Below are 27,783 nucleotides of genomic sequence, written 5' to 3' on the forward strand. Positions count from 1 at the left end.
CACATCCCTTTAGGACTTTTTATTGCACTATCTATGCTTTTACTGGGTCTCAATAGCCCCCCCCCCCCGAATGCAAACATGTCTGTCACTGATCTCTTAATCATTTTTGTCCCAGCTTATCCATTTCTGGTATATAGATAAGTATGTTATGTTTCACATGCCCAAGATACACAAGTACAGTGGTGATCTCCCATAATACAATATTGCCACTTTGGGTGGCTCTAAATCACATCATTTGGATCTATTCTGAGCACAAATTAAGACTTGTAGTTAACCATATTAAATGCTTTTATTTAGGCACAGCCTACTGCACTGCCAAATTGACAGATATTTCTGGGGATTCAATAAACTCCGTGTATGTTTAGTCTGAAGCGTACATAGCATTTCCATGTTAGTGCGATAAGCAGCAGTGCTAATTACATATGCACATCATTCATTGCATGGATACAAGTGTGTTTTTGTGGCCAGCAATAGTTTTGCCAACCAGGAAACCATGTAAAGCAGCACAAACATATGCAGATATGCAGACGTGTTTATCTACAAGCAAACTAGCTCTAAATGATTGCGCAGACAGCCACTTTGACTACCATGGTTTAATGTAAGGCAATAAAACAAGTTCTAACACATTATAGGAAAGTGTAGCCAGTGCAGAGTTCTGTGCAAACCTGTTTTAGGCATACTTAAAAAGTATTGGTGGTGATCATCAAGGGTGCATAGAATGCATTATAAATACATTATTCTGGGGAAGTGTGTGTATTGAAAAGGGTCACACACATGAATGGTAGGAATGAAGAAAGGGTAAGAGGACAAGTGAAACATGGTAATGTGCAGCAGATAATGGCATGTCAATGTGTTTACACCACGAAGACAAGACAGTTGTAGCATGAACAGTAATCACATATGTACACAATACAGTGCATACTGCTGTTTACACCTCCTGTGTGGGTATAGTCATATCATCACACAGTTATTGCATATTATGTGACTGTTACACAAGGTCACATATCATTGAAGATGACTGTTTGTGATATAAACACCCTAGCATGATCTCTGGAGAGGATATTTATCAAGAATGGTGTATACAAAAAGGGGTATACATATATTCCGAAGATACGGAAAATGATTTCCTGGAATATGAATGTAATCTCACCATAGGTCTCAAACAATCAGGACACATAGCAACAGGCTTATGGACACCAGTAGAGTGAAGCACATGCAATCATTGACAATATCACAATAATACTACCATTAATCTGTGTCATTGACATAAAATATGTGATTATGACTTATTATACATGTTCTGCAGGAACACACATGTACAACTGTAATGATTATTCAGTAATCTATAAGAGGAATCAAGCACACCTTCCTCAAAAATTACCAATTTTTGGAGGTTTTGAGAGGGATGGTGTTATACCTGTAGATTAAATTATTAGCAATCCTAACTAGTTAACAGATATGCATGGCACATATATGCCACAATCCACACTTACAAGAATGTAACCCATGACATCAGTGTTGTCAGTGAAATATGTATTTGCTGGCTGCATCACAAGAACACGTATCGCACATGCATCATTTATAACACCTTGAAGGGGGTTCTGCTCTGTCAACTCCTAATGGTTATGCAGCCCAAAGAATACTTAGGTGTGGCTGATAAGATGTGTGTGAGCTCACTATGGCAAAAGTGATAACACTTGAGTAAATCATCTATGGAAGATGTGTGGTGAGGTAAATGCAAAAAGGTGCATTTTACTCAATTACTGGTGTGATAAGGGCTAACAGTGGGCCCATAGTGTCCTTTGATGTGGCTGTCCAGCCCATACTCAGGATTTGTGCTATATACAAGGGATATGTCACCACTTTTGGCACATGCTGGTGGAATTTCTGCTTACTATCTACCTGAGTAGCCAGGTCATGTACCACTTGTTCTGCTCAGAGGGGTGTGCTGTTGATTTTCTACTTAGCTTGTGTATTTTCTTTCATATAGGAACTAATCATAATATTTGTTCATCTACTGTGTCTGCATGGCTCTGGCATCAAACATTTGAGTGTGTGAATACTTTCTGCATCATATCAATATTTTTCTGGATTCAGTGATTGTCCACAATTTGCAGTCATCCACAAAGCTGGTTAGACTATAGTTGTGTAAGTTTCTCTTGACTTCTGAGATTTAAATAATGAATAGGATAGTGCCTAGTACAGAATCCTGAGGTACAGACCTGGTCACTGGACTCTAGCTAGAGGTGACTTTACACACTTCGACATTATGTGTCATGCACGTGATCCATTTGTCTACCCACTTGATGACATAAGTGTCTATGCCCACTTGAGACCATTTCTCGGTAAAATCTGAGACTGTATTTGTGTCAAATGCCTTGGCAAGGTCAAGTTACACAGGATGATAGTCTTTTCCTCATGCATGCCCTTGGTGACCTTCTTGAAGACATCAAACATATTTAACAGATATGATGTAGCCCCAACAAATCAAATATGGGTTTGGTACACAGTTGGGAGATTACCTGTGTCTTTTTGATGAGGTCCATGATGACTCATTGGTCTGCCTCACAGATGAATAGAGTCAGGAGTATGGGTCTGTAAGTCCCTATATCAGGTGATGCCCCCCCCCCCCACACACACACACATTCAGATGAATGACTGTTGCTCTACACCCTTCTGTAACACCATAGGCTGTCTGGAGGCTGTGTTGAAGTAAGGATCCAACTGTGTTTGCTAGGTCAGGTTTTAACTCATTCTATAGGCAATCTGGGATGTTGTCATGACCATTGATTCAGTGTTTGAATGTCATGAGAAAATAAACTGAGTAATGTCTGCATGTACACTTTGGCTGATGGCCAGTGGTGACAGGAGCTGAAGTGTGAGATGGACTGTCAGCTAGCAGATTCTCTGTTTTCTCCATTTTGCGTATGGCTATTGGCATCCACAAATAGATCTACCCTTAGTTGTGCATTTATCTTAACATTTCACACTTATTTAAATAAATAATTTGTGACAATACCTCCAAATACAGCCCTGGTAATGCATCACATGCCACACAGTGGACATGTTCATATAGTTATACAACGGTACCAATGTCAAGTAATTAAATCAACTTACAACATATGTGTTTCATGGGAAAGCTATGTTTGAGTGGACTGATGCCATATAAGGACACATTACAAACTGGTTGGTTGTAGCTCATGCAGAAGATTTACTGACAGAAATGTTGATAGCCACACAATGGTGCTGCTGACCTACTCAACAATCCTTGGGAATAGCAATGGGACTGTACATACAATGAATTTCACAAGGTTGTAATTGAATCAAAGCATGGTATATTTTTGTGTATATCACAGCATTACAATATGTGGATGAAACAAGACTTATATGCCCATGTAATCAGTATGAATTATATTGATGTATGTCACAGAGCATTAAATGATGGTAGGTACAGATGTACACATGTGCCATACTGCAAGTGTAAATGTGATGGTTGAATGAGAACTGGGTAGAATGTTGATCTGCTCCACTACAAAAACACATGCCTTAATAAGTCAACAATATATATAGTTTCATCCCATGTCAACAGTTTTCAGGAGACCTATTACTGCAGTTGTTATAGAAGGAGCATGTAATGGAATAGTAGCACCATCAATACATTACCTCACATCATAGATTGTAAAACAGTCTTGTAGGCATATCATATTTATACAACTCAACATAAAACATATCAATGACAGCAACACTGACAAGTAAAATGTTCATAGCACTCCCTAATATGGAAAACATTGACATTTGTGTTGTAACAGAGACCTGGTTCAAGGCAGCAGAAAGCACCCCTGCACTACCAAGCTATAACTCATTCCAGACTTTTTGGCCCCAGAATTTGGACTGAAGTTCCAAAGGCAGTGGTGTTTCCATATTTATAAAAGATGCGCACACCTCCAGACTGGTAACCCAACATAACTCATCTGAGATACTTCGGGTGCAGCTAACATTGGGTAAGACAGCAATTCAGGTCATAGCCTGCTACAGGTCCCCAACCATGTCCCAAAACTCACACTCCACATTCCTAAGCACCCTGGAGAATATTAGGGTCCAACCTAACACTCTCATACTAGGAGACTTCAACTACCCCTCCATTAACTGGGAAAACTACTCATGTATCAATACACTTGCCCAACGTTTCTTGGAATTCATTAATTCCAATGCCATGAACCAGATTGTTCTTACCCCCACTAGAGGTAACAACATCCTTGAGCAGGTCATTAATAACATGGGTGACCATTGCTCTACACCAATAGTCAACTCCTCCCTGGTTAGATATGGCCACAAACTAATCACCTTGGATAGCCACATCCCTCCCACCCCACAACCCACACCGCAAAGGTAACCACCATGAAAAGTGTTTCCAAAGCTAACTTTGGGCTTCTAAAAACAGAGGTGGGTAACTTCACAGCACCCATGAAAATTGAGAATAGTTGCATATCTGCTGAATCATACACCAATGTACTGTAAAAACACATACACAAATGCATGGATCTTGTCATACCCAATAGAACCAAGATGCTCTCCTCCAAAAAAAGAAAGCCAATCTGGTGGTCCCCTGCCATAAACAAACTCTACAACAGAAGGATGAAACTGATGTGGAATAAGGTAAAGTCCTAAGACTGGAAAAACTCCCTTATCAGCCTCCACAAAAAGTTGAGATCCCTCATCAAATCCTCTAAAGCTAGCTATGAAAACAGAATTGCAGCAGATAGTAAAGACAATCACAAGGCCTTCTATAGTTATGTAAAGAATCTCCACAGCAATACCAGATTTGCTCTGAGCTACTTCACAATGGTACCTCCTATACCAAGCCAACAGATATTGCCAATATACTGGCCAACAGATTCAGTGCCAACTTTACCCCTCTCTCCTCCCTCAAAGGACCAGTCATAATACCAGTAGATTGCAAGACACCCAGTATTACTGCTGCACAGGTTAAAACAGCACTGTCCAATGCCAAGAATACAGCTTCTATGGGACCTGACAACATCCCTGGCTGTGTTCTACATGATCCGCAGAGTTAAGTGGCACCTCACCTGTGCACCCAGTTCAATCACAGCCTCACCTCAGGCTTTGTCCCACCTGAATGGTGCACCGCTACAGTCATCCCTCTCCACAAATAAGGAGCAACTACTTACCATGGGAACTATCGCCCCATTAGCCTGATGAGTCTGATATGCAAAGCTATGGAACACATCATCATGGACCTAATAAACAAGGATATAGGGAATCTCCAAACTCTAGATGCCACACAGTCTGGTTTTGTGAAGGGTAGCCCATGCCTGCTCAACTTGGTCAACTTCTTTGAGTCAGTCACCAGAGCTGTGGTTGAAGGCAAGGTTGTTCATACAGCCTACCTTGATCTGGCCTAGGCCTTTGATACAATTCCCCACTCAGAAATCATAGAAAAACTCACTAAGCTAGGCATCAACCCCTGTATCACTAGTTGGGTTGCAAACTGGCTCACAGGTAGAACCCACAGTGTGAAAGTAGCTGGCTCCAAGTCAGGCTGCCAACCAGTCATGAGTGGAGTCCCACAGGGTTCAGTCCTGGGTCCTCTCCTGTTTGGTATCTACTTCTCTAAAGTCCAGACCAACACAAACTTCACAGGTGATTGGAAGTTGGGTGCTATTATTAACTCCCCAAGTGATGTTGACATCCTACAGAAAGACCTCATTAAGACCAACAGCTGGTGTCAGAACCATGGCCTTAAGCTCAATGCCAAATAATGTGCCATAATCCCCTTTGGGAAAACCCCATTTCCCATGAATTACCACATCGATGGTAGTCCACTGAACACAGAAGGCGTTATAAGAGATCTGGGAACACAGGTTGACAGCAACTTCTCTTTTGACCACCACATTGCCACTGTGGTCAGAAAGTCATTCTATGTGGCAACTCTCATTACTAAGGGTTTTGCATCCAGGAAGAAAGAGGTCATTGTCTCCCTCTGCTCTTCCCTCATTAGGACAATCATTGAGTACAATTCCCCATTTGGTGTGTACCTCACTAAACACCTGCAACAACTGGAGAGGCCACAAAAGTACCTCACAAAAAGGATCCCAGACCTTAAACATTTGTTCTATATGGACAGACTCAAAAAACTCCAGCTAATCTCTGCCACATATTGCCTACTTAGAGGCGATCTCTGCTTGACTTATAAAGCCATGTCTGACCCAGCCCTGTTAGAAAAGCTACATGTAAAGAAATCCAAATCCCTCCACACCACATGCTCCAGAGACCTCAATCTCATTACCACAATCAACAAAACATGCTGAATGCACAGGCTCATAACCCAGCGACTGCCCATGCTATGGAATAGACTTCCTATACATGTCAAGCAGAGCACCTAACTGGCCCTCTTCAAAAGAAATCTTGATGAGTGGATGGAAAATAGAAAATTTACCCCAGGGATCACTCCAGTGGCTCTACTTGGCACTGGAATCTAAATTTGGGTGACACGATGAGAGGGTAATTGTATGGGCTAGGCTTGCAAAGGCTCCAGGGCCATTATCCTAGTACACACCTATGAAACTATAGGGTCATAGGTCATGAATAAGCTAATGGCCAACATCACATAAAATCAGATAACACTTTATAGCTAATAACATCAGACTGTATGTTTGTGAGAAGATGTTGGAAGGCCTGTATGAAAGGGATGTATAGACATGAACAACTGTTAAAATATTTGTTCTCAATGAGACTGGATTGGTGACAGTACGATATAGACTCATGCTGTTCTGACTACACACATGCACACAGGTTTACTGTAGTGAGAGTAGAACTCCTGCTTAACAAGTTACAGCAGCTAGAGAATTCAGTACTTAACACAAGCACCACCACAGAACTCTGACTTTTGCACTGTTGCTGTACAATTTATAGTGGATAACATCCTTACTGGATATTTGAGAGAGGCCTGTATTAAATGGCTGCATAACCATGTACAACTGTAAAAAATATTTGTTATCCATGAGACTGGATTGCTGACAGCAGAATACACACTACCACTCTTCTGAGCATGTGCAAACACACACACACACACACACACACACACACACACACACACACACACACACACACACACACACACACACACACACACACACATACACATGTTGACTGCAGTGATGTTAGAACCCCCGACCTAACTAGTTACAACAACTAGAAAACTCAGTACTTAATGCAACCACTACAGCATGACTCTGACTTTTACACTGCTGCTAGACCATACCTCTCAACCTCGTAGAGTAAGAAATCTGGACAAAGTCATGTAAAAGTGGTACAAATATGGACAATTTTTAAATATTGCTCTTACAAACTTAGAAAGTTGTTGATAGAATAACAGGTTTTGCATTAGCATGAATTTTCTGAAGGGTATGAAGTCTAAAACTCAAATGTCTGTTATTATTTTCTAACTTCAATCTTGAATGATTTGCCAGTAATTTGCCAGACAGCCACAATTTTATGAAAACTGGACCAAAAATATAAGGTAAAAATCTGGACATTCTGTGAAAATCTGTACAGCTGAGAGCTGTTTGGTCAACAATTTATAATGGATGACATCTTCACTACATGTTTGCAAGAAGATGTTGGGAGGCCTGTATGAAATGGCTGGGTAGCCATGTACAACTGTCAGAATTATTTGCTCTCCATGGGACTGGATTGCTGATGATAGGATAAACACTTATGCTCTTCTGAGTATAAACACACACATGCACACACACACACACACACACACACACACACACACACACACACACACACACACACGCACAAGCACACGCACACCCACCCACACACACACACACACACACACACACACACACACACACACACACACACACACACATGCACACTAGACTGCAGTAAGATTATAACTCCTACCTATGTAGTTACACCAGCTTGAGAACTCAGTACTTAATGCAAGCACCACAGCACAAGTCCGACTCTTACACTGCTGCTGGACAGTTTATAGTGGATGATATCATCACTGGATGTTGGGAGGCCTGTATGAAATGGCTGAATAAGCACATACAACTGTCATGATATTAGTTATGCATGTGTCTTGATTGATCATATAAGATACAGACTGATATCCATCTGACTATGCACACACACTTGCACATGCACATAGATTCACACACATAATGTGGCTGCTGTGGTAATTTAACACACATGTAAATATTTTGTTCCCATCTTCAAAATACAGTAGTTAATGATTGCAATACCCCTGAAGTATGTTTTGCCTTGAAATAATGGTCTTTATATATGATACCATCATCATTCTATGATGTGGGAAACATATCCTGTTTTGAGACTGGTGTGCAAAGTGTGGATTTTGGATTTCCTGCTGTGTTTCAATGTGCAGGTATGATTTAAAAGACAGTTTCACAAACTAGATGAAAAAAGCTGTCAGGAATGCATGTACCAGAACTGAGACATTTGCAGCTGTTTTACAGTGTGAGAGCCGCAGTGGAGCAGCAGTTAGCATTGTTGCCTCACAGCAAGAGGTTCTCCCATTTGATTCTCTGCTGGAGCACCTTCCGTGTGGAGTCTGCATGTCCTCCCTGTGGTCAGGTGATGCAGACATGCAGGTAGGTGCGTGCGTGAATGGGTGTGCCTTCTTTGAAGGTTGGGCTTCGGGTGTCAGGCTAGCAACTTGAAACAGTAAAAAAATCCACTGCCAATCATTACCAGACCAGAGTTCCACTGTAGCGACCCATAACCGGAAAAAGCCGAAAGACATTAGTTTTTGTACATTACACACTTACTGTCACATTCAGACACAAACATTTTGTGATCAGCGTGGATGCAACTTTGTATGTACAGTCTTCATATTTGTGAAGAATTGCTGTCTACATTAATACATGTATAAGACAATCTGAATGTGAACTATCAGTATAAATGTTTAGATGATTTGACAATGCAGTTGTGCTCTTTATTCATGTAGTGTAGTTGACATTTGGGAACTAGTACTGACATAATTAATTTGCATGGTTGCAGGGCACAGATGACTCAGTGTAAACATGTTCGGTCTCTAAAAAGTCCTTTTACATGGATTTTAATGAGATGAGGACTATCTGGGTAATAAACCTATGCAATGCATGCTAATCAGCCCTTTCCATAGCACACTGCCAAGCAGCTTATTTGCCTGATCAATGGCAAAGTGTTTGCTTATGCAAGATTCACATTTAATGATTACTAATTGAAACTGAGAAGTACTTATCTATATTAGCTATGGTAGAAATAGCTAACAGATACAACGGTGTTCATAATGTAGTTTATATCACAAATGTTGTGTCATACATTTTATGACATTTAAAATTATTTGTACTGCTTTCCCCATTTGTGCAGAGTTATGTGGCAAGCAAATACAATTCTTTATTGATAAAATACTATTACCTATATCAGGTTGCTTTCTGTTGCACAAACATGATAAGCAGAGAGGTGCAGCAGTCAACACATTGCACAGTACAGAGTGTAAGAAAAACCCTTGCTGCCTAGCTGTTTCTGTGACAATAGGTGTAACAGCTGTGAGCTCTTATTTTGAGCACAGATGATGCAAGGTTTGAATCCAGCTCAGCCTAATTTTTGAACGTATGTATTAAGGATGTAATAAAAAAAAAATTACATGTGATAATTTTTTAAATTTTGAAAGGGAATGACTATAGTGAAGTACTGTATAAAAAGAAACAGTACTCATCTGATTTATGCCAACAGCACACATATGGATTTGCATATAAATATATTCATTAGTCTAAATAAATATAAGAAATACTTAATACTAATGCCATTGATGTTCTCTAATTGTGTGTTTCTTTAGTGCAGTGAGTTTAAACAGCATTGAGTTGAGCTAACTGCACTATGCCATAGGATGTGAGTGCCATACACCATTGCTCAGCATTGGTGCACAATGCCAAACTCTTTGCAAATGTAGAGAACAAGAGTGAAGGGATTCATTAAGGATTTACTATTTATGTACATGGTGTGTGACTCTATTTTTGGTGAGAGTAAAGGTGTGAAAATGGGATCAATAGGAAAGTGATGAAATGGGGGCAAGCAGGGGGAAGAACAAAGGGAAAGCAATACAGGAATGTGCAGGAAGGAATTAGGAAAGAACCATAGCTATCCACTTCTTTGGCACTATAAAATGAACATAGTTAGAATACTGGATGAATCTGAACTGTCACCTCAACAAAGATAGGTGATGACAACAATGCAATAATGTTGCATAGCCTATTTGACTGAATCAAGTGTGTCAAGAAGACATATGTATAAAGTGGAGAGCTAGGTATAGGACAATATATATACTTCACATAACCGAATGTTCAAATGTTCGAAATTCATATGGCCAAGACCATATGATCGAAGAACATTTGAATGTTCAAAAATGTGAACTAGACCCATAAAAATAAAAAAGAACACATTAAATTGTGTATAGCACTGCACTCCCCACACCCCCCCCCTACTTAAATATACCAACTCCAAGATCGCACTACAGTGAGAACAAGGGAAATCTCCCGGTCCATGCTGTATGCAATTTCCCATTCAGAATGTCGGCATTTCAAAACTTCAAACATATAGTCTGCGATCATATGGGTTTCGAAGTTTTGAATTTCGGCATTCTGAAGGGGACCCATATATATATATATATATATATATATATATATATATATATATATATATATATATATATATTTTTTTTTTTTTTGTGGAACAGGTGCCCATTTGAGGAATGTTGAGAAAGGCATGTAGGTATGTCAGGGTCAGGTAAGTAGGGTAGGTGAGGAAGTAGTTGTAGACAAACAGGACAAACAAGACAGAGACAGGGATGGTGAGGGACACAAAAGGTTGGGGATCACCATGACTGGGGATAGGGAGGAGACATTGGAGGCCCATGCCCATCAAGCATGGAGACAGTGAGAATCTAGTCCTCACCCTCAGAACTGTCATCAGTGTCCCCTTCCTGAGTTTGCTGTGAGATTTCTCGATGTTTTCTTTTCCCAAGCATTCCAGTGATTATCTTCTTCATCCAGCTGAGGAGTGCACCAATGGTACTTTCCGTGATCTCAAGCACCATGCCTGGCAGTTCCTGGCAGGTGGCAAAATCATACCTTCCATCAACACTTCTGGAGGGTTCCACTGCACCAGCTGCCAAAGTAATGCTACCTGATGTTGAGAGCCCAGGTATTAGAGGGGCTGCAGAGGCAGTACTGCCAGGTTGGGTCCCAGATGTGCTGGGTGTCAGTGTGGCAGCAGCTGGAGGGGTGGCAGGCTAAAATACACTGGCTGCCCTACCTCCCTGTGCTGGAAAACATTTAGTCATTTTTCAGAAATTGATAGCATCAGAACATTGCAAACACACATAAAAATAAAAATAGAGATAAGGGGTCAGGTAAGATAGAAAAAAAAGATAATTAGAACCATCATATCTCACATACAATAAATTACTATAATATAAATATAAGTTTACTTTTACATTAATTATACCTTTTAAAAACTACAAACTTGGACTTATAATTGTTCCACATAATCCATAAAATATGCATGTATTGCACATACATTTTTACAAATAATATAGATTATATTAACAGCATGGCATTTATGCTAATTTAGTTGAAATTTTTATGTATTTTATTTTATAATATACTTGTTACGTATGGCACTTGAACCAACATCTGAACACTCTATTTCAACTGATTGCTACAACTACCTTGAGCTGCAGAATAAAGCATGCATGCCTGATTTTACAGTTAAGATATGCATGCTTAATCTGCTACTAATGTATAGAAGAATAATACTTTTGATAAAATAATTATTTTGTGCTGCATACATACCACTTGCTTCTCTTTTTAACCATTCTGCATGGACATCCCTGTTTGCTGCAATCTCCCTGGTGGCTGTAAAATAAAAAGGAGATAAAAAGTGAAAAGCATTATGCATACCAGTCTCGGCTATATCCAGCTTTCTGTGTAATTTAAAGTATCTTTATCTCTATACTTACACAACTGTGGGATGTCAGCAGCCCTAAACTTACCCAGCCGTTGGTTGAGTTGTGCCTGCTTGTGCCTTTTTGATCATTGAAGTGGTGCCTTCATTGCTTTCCAGTGAGTGGAATGCTAGTCACACTGGAGACATCCTTGGCAAGACAATTCCAAGCTTGTGATTTATACTGAGACCCAATATAGTCCCCCTGCAATAGCCTAAGGCTGTGGCACTTTACAAGGAGTCTAATAAAAAAATCTAGACTCCTCTACACCCCATCTTTGAGACCTAAACTGGGTCTCTTTCTTTCTTGCGCCTGCTATCTCCGTATGGGTCATACAACAGTTAAAGTGTTTTCCCACCAATTTGTGTTATCATGTTTAAGGCTAGTGCACAAAACCATATGAAGATGCCATCCACATTTGCACAATGTAAAGTGGAGTGCAACAATGCCAAATAGAGAGGAAGGCAGTTTATGATTTAGAAAGGCTAATGTGACAGCTGGTATCAGTTTGTGTTGGATGCTGCTGTACCTGTTAGATGACTTAACTTTTCAAACATGTATTTGAGTGTACAAATGTTATGACCTGACACATTTTTTGTGTGGCTTTACACAGTGATAAAAGTCATTAGTACAATGTGGGATTCAAACTATATAAAATAGACTAAATATATTCATCCACATAGGCGTTTTTTCATCCTTGCTGTAGAAGAAGTGCTTATCAGACATGCTCATTAATGATATGGACACATGAAAGAGTGAGTGGATAACCATGTATGAGTGTGATCTGACAAGGTTCTGATTTGTACATTCATGTGTATCTGACTATTGTTGAATTATGAAGTCCTTCCCAGGGCAAAAAAGACACTTTTAAGTACAGAAACATAATTGTTAGTATACCTTCAGTCAAACATATAATTAATATGATCTCCAGTGCTATACATGGTTATTGATATTTATAATTATTTTTACATTGTTCTTTAGATATTAAAATTGACTGAACAAGGAGGAATAAAATGTGGACTGTGCTAGATTAGAAAACTGAATCATTTGTATTGTGGGCATTAATTTATAACAGTTGATCCAGGGAAGGTTGGGCATCAGGTGTATTTTTACAGTCATTACTCTGCAGAGTGCTCATTGCAACTGAGACCTTTTTGGTCAGTCATGATCATTAGTTATACAAACACATTAATGAGTGGAGTTGTTAACCATGCATGTATGTATGTGACATGAAAGTTCAGAGCATGAATGTATAACTGTAGAACCATAATTGAAGTGATACACACAGTTATACATTTAATATATATATATATATATATATATATATATATATATATATATATATATATATATATATATATGATATCTGTGTATGCTTAATGCACTCTGCTATACATCATTATTTGTATGTGTAATTATTTATCTATTGCAATTTTTTGTATAAAGTAGTACAGCATTAATTAAACTATTGAGTTTGCTGCATTTGATCCCTAACTCACCTGTATTGCAGCCCTTAACTTAAACTTGCTGCCATCAGAAGACCTAGGCAGCAGTTGTATATTTTCACATTCATTACTGTATATGTGTGATGACCACTGTGATATGCCACTTAGCGTGTTGGAAAAAAACACATGTTACAATCTATCTTTTTGAAATTGACAGTGTCTGCATGTTGTCTCCAGGTGTTTTAGACCTTCAGGTGTTATGGAAGCTTCCTGCCTGCTGCACAAAACGGCTTAGCATGTTTGTGTGATGGTTAGCAAATATGGAACACTGTATACTTTTTGAAATTGGGAATGTCTGACTATTGTCTGCAGGTGTTGTGGAAGCTTGCTGACAAATGCATAAACATTGCTTAATGTGTTTATGTGATGTAAAACAAAAGATATAACAATGCATCTTTTATGAAATTGACAATGTATGTTTGTTGTTCGGGCCATAACATTGTGTTTGTGTGGAGGTGACCAACACATAAATGAGATTAGCAAAGCTCAACATGTATTAATATTGTAAAAAATGTAAGTTTTCATGGCTAGATCTACATATACTATATGCTGTGTGATTCATCATGTTTACCAGGTGTGCTACATACATACATACATGATACACAGCTTTAATTTATGCTGTCTTTATCATAGAAACAACTTCTATCAATTTTAATTTATTTCATAGTTTCACTGTATTTGTGCTAAGCTGCACATTGCTCAAATATTAATATTTAAAAAAAGAAAAGAAAACATAAACAACATTGCAAAAGTTTTTAACACACCTTACAGAGGTTTGCACAAATCTGGATTTGAACTGTCAGACTAATGAAACTACAGAACACACTAGGGGTGTGTTATATCTCCTTGCCACAAAAACAACTTTGCACAAGTAATGCAAATTGTTGTGCATAGAAGCAAACCCAATTTACTCCACAATATTAACAAGACATATAACTTGCACGTTCTTAGTTGTTTGTACACGTATAGCTTACATATTTAATGCAATGAGTAATCACACAGCCGTTTATGAATTTTGTTTTCAACAATGCAGCATTGTCTTTGCTTTGTGTTGTATGCATTCTTCTCTTATCTGTGCTGTACGCTCAGACATGCGGGATATAGGGCATTTTGTATTGTTGTCATTAAAATGTATGATAAAATTGCATGAAAGTAAAAATACAGTTTTCAGCAAAGGGAGTTGAGTTTGACTATTAGTGAACTAAGATGAGAAATGTGTACAAGATCACAGAAGAATTAGAAGGAATAGCAAATTTTACATAGTATGTAAAAATAAGTTAGGTACAAATTTTAAAGATAGTTAAAGTGTACAATATCCAAAAGAGCAAATATGCAAGTAATGCAAAAAGATGAACAGAAAAGGGTATCTCATGCACGGGAAGAGTAGTAAACAGAAGAAAAAATAGCCAGGAGCAATACAGGGGCAAAGCCAGTTAGCCTTTAGATAATCTTTCAGGGTAGTTTTAAATGTAGATATGTTTGGATTATGTAAGATGTTCTGAGGAAAATTGCTCCAGTCTTTGGCAATTTTATAGGAGTAGAGGGAATTACCATGATAATTGTGAGACAGGGATAATTTTAGCATTATTCTATTGGATGACCTTGGGAGCCTACAGTTAGTGTTAGGCTGTGACAGGTTTAAAAGAGATGGGCAGTCAGTGGGATTGTAAGTGATTTTATGGGCAATTGAAAGTTGCTGTAGCACTAACAGGTTGGGAAATTCCAGCCAGTTGAGTATTTTGGAGAACTGAGCAGTGATGCATTTTATGGGGTTGATTGGCAGCAAACTTACCAATTTTGTTATAGCAGGATTCTAGTTTATTTAGGTCAGCTTTGGATAGACTTGTAAAGATCTGAGAGGAGTAGAGGAGGGTGGATAGTAAGTGAGATCTAGCCGTGGCAAGTCTAGCTTGTTGTGTAAGGTAAGGCTTAACCCTGTAGACAGCACCAAGTTTAGAGTGAACTTTTTCGATTGTAAGGCATATGTATTTATCAAATTTTAGAATATCATCTATTGTAACTCCAGGCAGCTTGGTCTGATTGGTAGGTGTGATTATTGTTCCATTGGAGGACTATATGGAGAGGGGTGTTATGCTGAGTTTGAATGATTTGTTAGAGAAGAATATGAGCTTAGTCTCATTTGAATTGAGAATGAGTTGAATGATAAGGTAATTTACAATGTCTCAGAAAGATTTTTGCATTTCATTTTGCATTTCCTGAAGGGAGTGGGCTGAGCAGATAAGAGAGGAATCATCAGCATACTGGATGATGGTGCCATGTTGGGCGGCATTATTGAGGTTATTGGTAAATATGACAAAGAGGAGGTGCCCAAGTATGGAGCCTTGGGGTACCCCTGAGTTGACTGGTAATACAGAAGAAAGGGTGTTTGCCCATGTATTAGCCTGTTGACGGTTAGATAGATAACTACAGGACCATGTTAAGGTTGAGGTAGTGAGATTATAAGTGGTGAGCTTGTTGAGTAGAACCTGGTGGGATACAGTGTCAAAATCTTTTGACATGTCTAGGAAAATAGCTGAGACTAGCTGTCCTTCATTTCTGAGGTGGTGAATGGTATCTGTAAAGGTAATGAGGGCTGTGTTTCTATTGTGTTTAGGTCTGAAACCATGCTGAGAGCTGGACAGTAGGTTGTTAGTAGTGAGGTGATACAAGAGTTGTTGGTGAATACATTTCTCTAGGATTTTGGTAATGGGAGAAAGGATGGCAATGGGTCGGTAGTTTGTAATATCTGTAGATGGGCCACCTTTATGAAGTGGTATGATATAAGAAATTTTCCATAGGCTGGGTGCATACAGTTCTGAGAGAGAGAGCGATTTATTAGTATAGATATGGGTAGGCAATGGAAGGAGCAACACGTTTTAGGTACTCATTTGGAAGCTGGACAGCAGCCAGACAGCAGAGTTATAGTTTACATGCTAGTTTTTTTAATGTAGGAAGTTTGAATTGGTTTAAAGCAGAAGGGGTTAGTGTCATTAGAGGTTGGGGAAGTGACAATGAGTGGTAGGATTAGTTTGTTGTACAAGAGAGCAGTGATAGAGTAGATAAAATGAGAGTTGAACTGTGAGGCTAAGGGCTCAGTGGTATTACTAGTGGGGGAGCAGGGGTGGAGGTTTTACCAGAGTTAAGGAGGTGGTTGATGTTATGCCATAAATTTTTTGGGTTGTGGTATTATTTTTTTGGGCAGGTAAGAAATTATGTTTTTTATCACTGATGAATCCTTTCTTAGTTTGATTACTAAGATACTAATAAAGGTTGAAATCACTTGTGTTTTTGGTTATATGTTAAAGTGACCAAGCTCTATCCCTTTGATGCATTCGTTTTTTAGTTTCATTAGATAGCCAGGGAGCTGTTTGGATTTTTGGCAAACTTTCCTGTGGGGGCAAGGTTATTCAATATTTCAATTAATTTGTTGCTGAAGTATTCTACAGCAAGGTCTAGTTGCAGGCTTTTTAATGGGGACCAAACACAGTGCTGTAGTAGTATATTGAAAGTGTAGGGGAGAAGTTATTTTTGGTACACGTGTATTTAAAAGGAATACAGGTTTGTATATGTATTCTTCTCCTGATTAGAAATGTAGGGACATGATCACTTAGTGTGACTGATAGACAGCCTGCCTGTTACCCTAGGTTAGGCTTGTTATTAATATCCAGTCCAGTATCGATTCTTCATTAGAGAATTTATCAGTGCGGGTGGGATAATTAATAGTTTGGGTGAAGTTGTATAAGTTTATGAAGATGGTAGGATAGTCAGAGGAGCAGGATAACCAGTCAAGGTTGAAATCACCTAGGATGATGGTTTCTTGAGTTAGAGAAAAAGATGACCAGGATGGATTCATTGTTATGCAGGTTAACTGGTGGTAGGTAGATGGCAATGATATTAATGGCTTTGTGAGGATCAACATGTAGGTGAGTGATGAGAATTTCCACAGTAGGGATGTCTGGAGGTGTACAATTTAGTTTTTCAAGATTAAGAGAGTCTTTAAACATAATTGCTACATCCCCGCCCCATTTATTTAACCTAACCTGTCTTATAATATTATAGCTATTTGTTGTTATTTCTGAATTCTTGATGTGGGGCTTTAACTAGGTTTCAGTAATGACTGCAATGTCTGGAGAGTAGGTGACCAAGCCAGCAGGGAATTCAGGGATTTTGTTAACAAAGCTACTGAGACTGAAATTTGTTATGAGAAGATCAGAGTTACAAGTAGTAGGTTGTGAGATATATGTATTATTGTTAGTGGGGGTTTGGACTGATGTGGAAAAACAGGAGACAGAAGGTAATTGATCAGTTGAATGGGAATAGCAATTGGGGCCTGGGTTGGGATGGATATCTGACTGGAGTTTTATCTGTGTTAAAGAGTACAATATTATGTTTTTTACTTTGGCTATTAGTTGGTTGTACCTGTAGTAGGACAACCGAGAGTTGGCGTGATGTAGATGTCTAAAAGCAAAGAGAATAGTATTGTATCTAAGGATATAATTGCTGATGATATATTGATAAGGTATGCATGGAGAATGAGGAGAGGTGCAAGTGAGTGTTGGAGAGGGATAGCATTTGATTTTATAGCCCCTTAGGTCAGAGGAATAGTGAAGTAGGTGGAGGGAGCACAATAGCAGAGTGTAGCAGTGCAAGCAGCAGCAGAATTTCATTGTGAGATAAGATTGTATGTAACAGAGAAAGAGAATTGAGGGATGATAGAGTAAGAGTAGGAGGAGGAGTAGGTTGAGGCTAGGAGATACTACAAGGGAATGTGACTGCATGAGTATAGCAGAGGGGGGAGTTTTGAAAGAGGAAGGAGGAACTGATTGAAGAGTGGAGCAGGGGTGTGGTTTGCTTAAGTATAAAGGAATGACAGTGGGGAGGGTGGGAATGGGGGTAGGGTAGACGAGCAAAGTGAGCCCAAGCATAGTGAAGGCAAATGGAGTGGGGCTAACCACAATGAGAAATAAACACTAAAACCAAAAAAACAATTGTTGACTGCAAAATAAAGGTAAGGAAAATATAAAGGTAAGGTTCAAGCTGGTTGCAGAGTAAGTAAGCAGAAATGTTTAACAACTGTTTTATAAATAGACAGTACAGGAACAGAGTGAGCTAATGTACTTAAGACACTACTAGGACACTACAAACAGAGAAAAAGTCAGGTAGCACCATAGGCAAAGAAAAATTCCAAAACAGGCTTAGCAGTACAATTAAAAAGAGGTGAACCCAGTAAATATTGAAAAAAAAACTAAACTAAATATGAAAAGGGAAGGGGGACTATCCCTGTCTGAATGGGCATAGCAATAACAGTTCAAAGAGCCAATCTCAGTAAAACAGAAATAAAAAACAAAAGCACACCAATTAAGAATGGGGAGGCTGGTTATCCCTGTAATGCACACACTATGTTTAAAGGACCGACAATATTGGAAACAGCAATTGAATGATACACTTACACTGTGTTCTAAGGATATAAAAATACAGTCACAGCAAGGTCAAACAACTAGTTGCACCATACTCCACAAAGTCAGTAAAGAATATATGTCGGATGCTAGATAGAAGGCATGTGTTATACAGCATTCATCACATAGTGGGGACATTAAAAATATTATTCAGAGAAACTGGACAGTTTTAAAGGCAGACAGTGATGTATTGAGAGTTGTGGGGCAAGAGCCTAACTTTGTTTATAAGAATGGTTCAAACATGAAACTATTGTTGGAAAGGAAGTATGACACAAATAAAGGTAGTGACTGTGTTGGCACCAAAAAATGTGGCACCTGCCAGCAATGCCAATACATCTTTGATGGCACAACTATTACTTTACAAAACTACAACAAAACTAAAATTGTTTTTTGTAAGGGGAATTGTAGGACAAAAAACCTAGTATATCTGGCTACTTGTACCCACTGTCCCTGCTATTATGTAGGTAAAACAATAAGGTGTTTGCATAACAGAATTTACGACCACTACTATAGTATTAGGAAAAATGATGAGAATAATGCCCTTTGGAAGCACCTGAAAAATAGTAAGGACTGTTCGACATTTAAATTTGGTATATTGGAACTGGTCAAGGACAATGTGAGAGGGGGTGATATCAAAAAGGTGGTTAGTGACAAGGAAGTTAGGTGGCAAATTAGACTTAATGCCTCTGTGTACCCGGGAATAAATGACCATATTTCCATTAAACCCATATTGGATAATTCTGGGTAATTAAAGGTTTTATGTCAATAATACACAATGTATGTGTGACATTGAAGGTGTTCATTAATATGTTTGAGTCTGTTATGATAAGTGTGTGTATTTTAATATGACATCAACATTTGATATTTACACTATCAATCCATGTAACATTAAAGGAGTTTTAACATGTACTGCATATCTAAATGTATATTAAGAATGTTGTTCATAGATAAATGAGTTGGAATTTTCTAGGGGAGTGAGAATGAAGGTTTTTGAAAATCACGCCCAGCACTTTTAATTCTTAATTTTTTAATTGTAATTAATTCATGTCAGGTGGTTTAATAATTGTGTGTCATGTGATGTGAAGTGTATATAAAAGGGTTGTGAATGTGGGTACAATTGTTCTGATAAAGTCACAGAGTGATGAAAGTGCTTAACGTTTTTATTGTGTTTTACAATAAATTTCTTTGGTTTTATATCCTGACGATTGAATACTGATTTTGTGCTGTGCTGGATGCATTTTGCCTCTTAGGAACTGGCGTGTGAATTGTTTTATAAAAATACAGTCACAGCAAGGTCAAACAACTAGTTGCACCATACTCCACAAAGTCAGTAAAGAATATATGTCGGATGCTAGATGGAAGGACCGAAGCAGGTAAATAATGTCCTCAGTAGAACAGCAGTCAAAAACAGGCAGGTAAGCACTGATTCATCAGACAACAACATCCTTAGGGATGGGAAGTTTGAAATGTAGAGCTAGACTGCTGAAAGAACTAGGGGAAAAACAAAAAATAACAGCTTAGCAATGGGGAATAAGAGCACAGTGAGGTAGAATGTGCAAAATACAATCACTTAACTGCAGCACAATTCAAACACATTTCAAATGTAAATATAACAGATCATCTTGCAGAACCAGTTACTGGCATACACTAAGACATGGCAATACGCATTTGTAACTGAAGTTCAAACAAATAAATTATTAAACTGCATACAATGTCAGTTACAGGCTAATGGGAACACAGCTAACACACTACAGGGACAGCATATGGACAGCACGTCCTAAGGGGAGTCTAGGAAATTTGAAAATGGCACCAAATGTTGAGGAAATTTGAAAACTAGGTGAACCTTAATGATTGGTTAATACTTTTAAAATCCAGGCATAACCAGCTAATATACACGTGAAATAGCAAATGACAGGGGAATACATAATATTGGTAGGGGAAAAATAGTTGAATGAAAGTAATGTGTCATAACAACGATGATAAATAAGCACCAAAATAAAAATAAAAAAATCTGTTGACTGCAAAATAATGGATGTAAATATTAAGGTAAGGTTCAAGCTGGTTACAGAGTAAATAAGCAGAAATGTTTAACAACTGTTTTATAAATAGGCAGTACAGGAACAGAGTGAGCTAATGTACTTAAGACACTACTAGGATACTACAAACAGGGAAAAAGTTAGGTAGCACTATAGTCAAAGAAATACTCCAAAATGGGCTTAGCAGTACAATTAAAAAGAGCCAAACCCAATAAATATTGGGGAAAAAAATTATGAAAGGAGAAGGGGGGTTATCCCTATCGGAATGGGATTATTAATAACAGTTCAAAGAGCTGATCTCAGTGAAACAGAAATAAAAAACAAAAAAACTCCAATTAAGATTGGGGAGGGTGGTCATCCCCGGTAATGCGCACACTACTTTTAAAGGACTGACAATATTGGAAACAGCAATTGAATGATACACCTACACTCTGTTTTAAGGATGTAAAAATACAGTCACAGCAAGGTTTTATATATGTATATATATATATATATATATATATATATATATATATATATATATATATATGTATTTGTGTGTGTGTGTGCATGTGTGTGCATTAGAAAAATGGAAATTTATCTGCATGCATTTCTTATAGTTCACTGTTGGAATAGGCATTTTGCCAGGCATTTTACTTTCTCAGATAGGCAGCCCTTATTAACTTTCATCACAAGTGTTCTTATTGCAACTGGTTATCTTATGCTTGTCTTATGTTATTTCAGGGAAATGTGCTACATTGTCAATGACACAAGGGTGTCGGGCTTCTAAGATGGCTTATAGACACCTTCAGGGGACTGTTGAGCACAGTGAAAGGTGATTTGCAATCATATAAAATTGACTTTTCTGTTGTAAATGTGTACACATATTTTGTGAGAACTGAGTTGAAAGCACTTATAACAATGTAATTATATGGCATTCTTTGGTTTGTACAAAATGTCATTTTCCTGTTATTTATTTATTTTATTTATTTTACATTTGTTAACCGGGCTAGTCTGACTGGATATATTTCCATTTTCAGCAGAGGCCCGGGGAGAAAAGCTCCACATATGGACATAAGAGATTTATAATGAGTACAAATAACAAGTTACAAATAACAAGTTACAGACTTGTAACACTTCAACCAATGCATCTTGATTACAAAAAGAAGGCAACTGGAAAAACTAAAATACATTCTATTAAACATCAATACAACTTCTAGAACCTGATACATAATAAGAGAGACCAGGGAAAAGAACTAAAACATTGAAACCTAAAACTAGATTACAAAGGATTACACTACCTAGACTATCTAAATACTATCATCTTTAGCATAATTACATATTGTAGCATGAGAAGAGAGAGTAAAGGGACAGGAGTTAGCAAAAAAGCAGTAGAAGGGCAGTGTAGAGTTGATAAAGATATAAGCTTCCTGGGAATAGGGTCAGAGACACAAGGAATAGGATTTGTGAGGAGAAGGCGGCAAGGTGGTGAAAGGCCAGTTAAGGGGGGGGGGGGGCGTAAGAAAAGGGAGAGGAGTGGTAGGTAAGGAAATAACATTTAATCAGGATTTGAACAGGGACACATCCAGTGGCTTTTCAGGTAGATTCTAAGTTTTTGTTTAAACAAAGTAGTAGATGCCATAGAAGTAAGTTCAGTAGGAAGTTGATTCCAGTGTTTACCCAAGGCATTTGAGAAGAGGGAGTCACCAGCTAGGTTATTAGATTTTGTCAAGGAAACTAGCAGTTTGTTTGATGAGCGGAGGGAGTTTAGATTAGAATATGTGGTTAAGAGGTTAGAAAGTGCAGGTGTATTTTGACTTTGGTATAGAGCTCTATGGACAACTGTAAGTTGGGAAAGAAGTAGCATGTTAGACAGTTCAAGCCAGTTAAGTTGCTGCAGATTTAAACAGTGATGTGTTCTAAAAGGCTTACCAGTAACAAATCTAGCTATGTTATTGTAGGTGGTTGATAGTTTGTGAAGATTGTTTTTTTGAGGTTAGTGTAGATTGGTGAGGCATAGAGAAGAGTAGAGATGAGGTGAGAGTGGGCAAGAGTAGCTTTGGCTGGGAGGTTAAAAAGTCCTAATTCGATAGAGAGAGCCGAGTTTCCTGTTTACATTTTTAATGGTATTATTAATGTGACAGTCAAAGGTAAGGTTGTTGTCTATTGTGACACCTAGCAGTTTGGTAGTGGGGTCAGGTGATATAATGGTTCCATTATTAGATAAGATAGTGAAATCTAGTGCAGGGGATCTATTAGTAGGCTTCAAGAGTAGGAGTTTGGTTTTTTTTGCGTTAAGGAGTAGGCAACGTTTTAAGAACCAAGTTTCGACTTTGGAGAATATATCTTGAGTATTAGTTTGGAGTTCAACAATGGATTTAGCAGAGCAAATTAGTGTGGAGTCGTCAGCGTATTGTATGCATGTAGCATGGGGAATAGCTGCTTGTAGGTCATTTATAAAGAGGGAGAAAAGAAGAGGTCCGAGGATAGAGCCTTGGGGGACCCCAAGTGAGATAGGTAGAAGAGATGATAGTTTCTTATCCCAGAGAATGGCTTGTTTCCTATTAGAGAGATAGGAACTGAACCAGTGGACAGCTTTAGGCTCTAAGGAAAGAGATTTGAGAATTTGTATAAGGAGAGAGTGATTAACCATGTCAAAGGCTTTGGATAGGCCGATAAAGAGAGCTGAAGACAGGATGTTATCATTACGATTCTTGTTAATCAAGTCAGTAAAGGAGAGGAGAGCGGTAGTTGCGCTGTGAAAAGGCCTAAAGCCATGTTGACAAGTAGTAAGAATGTTGTTTTTTATTAGGTGGTTCATTAACTGCTGGTGAACACATTTTTCCATGATCTTAGCGAGTGGGGACAAGACAGCTATGGGTCTATAGTTGGAGAAATCATAGGAGTTACCTCCTTTGTGTAAGGGTATGATGTGTGAGATTTTCCAGATGTCAGGTATGGTTTCTTCACTTATAGTTCTATTAATGAGAATGGATATGGGATAGGCTATTTCGGAGGCTGCTTTTTGAAGGAATTCAGATGGAAGTTGGTCTGCTGAAGGGGAGCATGGTTTGAGTTTATGGATACATTTCTGTATAAAGGAGGTAGAGATGGGTAGAAGCCTAAAGGTTGGTAGTTTGAGGGATACAAGGTCAGGGATGTTAGTGTTGTCACTAGAGAGATGAGAGGCCAAGGCATTAATAGTGTCAGTAAAGAAAGAGTTGAAAGTATTGGCTATATCAAGGGCAGAATTCTTTTCAGACCCAGATGGGGATGGAGTGGAAGTCTGTCCAGGGTGAAGAAGTCTATTTAGGGTTGACCAGAATTTTTGAGGGTTGTTGCGATTAGCTTGCTGGAGGTTACTAAAATAACTCCTTTTATCAGTGAAGATGGCTTTTTTGGTAGTGTTTCTTAGGTGCCTGAAAGTCTGTTGGTCTATAGGAGATTTGCTAGTTCGCCATTTTTTCCATGCTTTATTTCTAAGTAACATTTTTGTCTAGTGTCATTAGATAGCCAAGGGGCAGGTTTAGATTTAATTCGGATGGAGCGTTTTGGAGCATGGTAATCTAGAATTGTTAGGAATGTGGTGTTAAAGTATTGGACAGCTTCTTCAAGAGGCAGTGTCTTTACTGGGTTCCAGTTACAGGCATATAGTTCAGTTTTAAATTGAATAGTGTTGAAATGTTTGAGATCGTATGGTTCTAAAAATTGGAGTATTGTAAGGGGCATTTTTCTGTCTTATAATATAAGTTAAATTGTGATCACTAAAGTCATCAGGTAATGTTCCAGACTTATATTTTAGTAGAGGTTTATTCACGAGAATCCAATCAATAATACTTTCTTTGTTATTAGGTTTGTTTATCCTAGTAGGGGTGCTTATTGTCTGTGTAAAGCCATGGAGGTTGATATGAGAGGTTGGGTTATTAGTGTTAAAATAGGTCCAGTCTAGATTAAGGTCTCCTAGTATTATGGTTTCTTGTGGGTGGGTGGAGGTGGACCAACTGAGGATATTTTCTAAGGTAGTAATGTTGTTGCCTGGTGGTAGATAAATACATATTATATAGATAGATTTTTTCGGGTTAAGTTGAAGCTTTGAGATAAGAAGTTCAGACTTGCTAATGTCCAGGTTGTCACAGGGTACTAATGTTACACTGAGTTCATTTTTGAATAAAAGAGCTACTCCTCCACCTTTTTTAGTTTTGCGGTCGAGTCTTAAGATGTTGTAACCTGGGGGAGTGATTTCATTGTCTGTAGTGAAGGGTTTTAACCAGGTTTCAGTTAAACAGAGAATATCAAAGGAGTGGTGTTCAAGAAGGGAGTGGAGATGGGTGATTTTGTTATTTATACTTCGTATGTTAAGATGCCCTATGAGTAGGGTATCAGTGTTGGAGTTTGGTATCAGTGAGGAAGAGTTTAGTGTGGTTGGGATAATGTCTGATGAGGTAGGGAAAGGCCCTGGGTTTGGGTGAATGTCCCCATCTGCCAAGGTAGAGTGGGTAAATTCAAGGTGAGCTTTGTTAGACAAGTTCAGGAAGTATTTTAGTTTCTTAAGCATGAGATTTTGAACTTTAATATGAGATAGCCTGTGATATTTCTGTTGTTTTGGGGGAGTGAAGCCTAGTACCATTTGTATGTTGCCACAACAAAAGTTGGTTTCAAGAGGTTCACTCTTGAAATTGTCCTGTTCTTTCCATGGTAAACAATACAGTACTCCACTGGTATTTCTTGTTTTGGAGCAAACATTGGTTTGTGTGTAAGTGTGATATGGTACAACCACATAACCTTAAATTTTAATAACTGAACTGTGTGTCTCCAGTGGTTAATGTTGAAAATATATGTGTGTGCATATAAGCAAGAATTTCTTTATGCGATATCTATGTGTTGTATCTTTCTTTGTTTTATGTCACATCAGAAAATTGAATCCAGGCTTACAACTACACATAACCCACCTTTCAGCAACTCAGAAAATTATGTCATAGTTCATGCATTCAGGCGTCACAATGCCTTTCTGCTTGAGGGAGGATGTGGGGATATGGCTGCTAGAATGCAGATTTGGAACCAGATAGTCAATGACATAAATGATGCAGGGAGACACACCAGGACTTATGATTAGGTGTGTCATAGGACCACTGATATGATTTTATCAGCTCAGAGGAGAGAAGTTGCCCATGAACACCTGACAACAGGGAGGCCCTGCTACAGAGCCAACACTGCCACTAAATGAAGAGTTCCCGTTCACTGTCAGAGATCCAGGGAGCTCAGTGGAAACTGCAAAACAACATGTGATTGATGTTGGTGCTGATGTTTCTGGGAGGACAAGTATGTCCCAGTATGAGCTTCCAGGTAAGCTTACATATGTCAGTTTGTAAGATTTGCTTGTATAGTAAAATATTGTTAGCAATAGTTCATGTGATTTTTAGTTTTATTTTTTCGATGAACTAACTGATAAACTGTCACAGTTAAAAACACATTTTTGTTCATTACACAGGGGCTTTAGGCAGACGTGTCAGTGAAGTTTCAGTTAACACTATTGTTAATGGACATACAGGCAAATATTTTATATGCTGTGTCCTCCTGTGTTATTGCAATTGTTATTACTGTGTACTTATCTTGCTTCAGTTCTTACAGGACCATCCTCCCTAGCAAGTGTAGAATCATTTCCACGGGTTTGTATTAGAACCGTGAAAACCCATTTAAGTGAGTACGTAAATGTCGACACATATTGCGCAGACCACAAGTACGCTTAACAGCTGAAACCACAAAATTCAAAATCTCGAACCGGCATAGTTGGTTCTTCTTTGGTATAGCTCTGTAAGGTAAGTGTGCGATAGTTACAGGGTAGGGTGCAGGTTAAGGTAAGTGCATAGATAGTAATGTATGTAAGGGTTAGAAGTCAGGTTTTGTTAAGTGTATGTGTATGGATTATTTATTTTGTTTGGGTATAGCTCATTAAAGTAAGTGTGCAATAGTTAAGGACCATAGGGTTTGGGTGCAGCTTAAGGTAAGTGCATAGATAGTAATGTATGCAAGATTTAGTGTAGAGTTAGAAGAAGGGTTTCAGTTAGTGTATGCATGTGGTTTATTTATTTTGTTTGGGTGGGTAGTATGTAGGGAGTGGTGGGGGTGGCCAACTATGCTGGTTTGAGATTTTGAATTTCGCGGTTTCGGGCATTGAGTGTACTCACAGTTCACGCAATATGTGTCAATGTTTACGTATTCACTTAAACAGGCTTTCACAGTTCTAATATAGACCCCATTTCCACGTGGTAAAGCAAACATTTTATTTGTTTATTGATGACCATTTGTCAGAAATATGCATTTATCTGCATGTGTGAGGTTGCTGCCATGAGTGTGTGTATTGCTGTACCATCTGTGATAGTGGCATCTGTGTTAGTTTGTTATCTTAATAATAAATTTTAGTGTAGGTATTAATTTAATTCCTGTGTTTGTTGCTTATTATCACAGGTGAGCCTGACAGTGAATATGTAGGACTCTTATCACCTGATGTCAGTGTCTCAGCAGACACTGATGATGATGGTGGCCAAACAGAGGCACATTCAAGGGATGCAGAGTTTGAATCTGACACTGAGGTTGACAATGAGCCATTCCCTTATTTCCATCGGGAAAAAGCCAGTAGCCTTATGTATACCTATTCCAGTGGGCCTTCAGATACTGGACAGATGGAGGGTGACACACTTGATTAGGGTAGTGTGGTTACTGCAGCTTCAGTGCTGGTTGATTCTGGCTGCAGCCAAAGTGTGGGTGAG

This window comes from Protopterus annectens, chromosome 2.part2, assembly GCF_019279795.1.
Source record: "Protopterus annectens isolate FY-2018-M chromosome 2.part2, PAN1.0, whole genome shotgun sequence".
Lineage (NCBI taxonomy): Eukaryota > Metazoa > Chordata > Ceratodontiformes > Protopteridae > Protopterus > Protopterus annectens.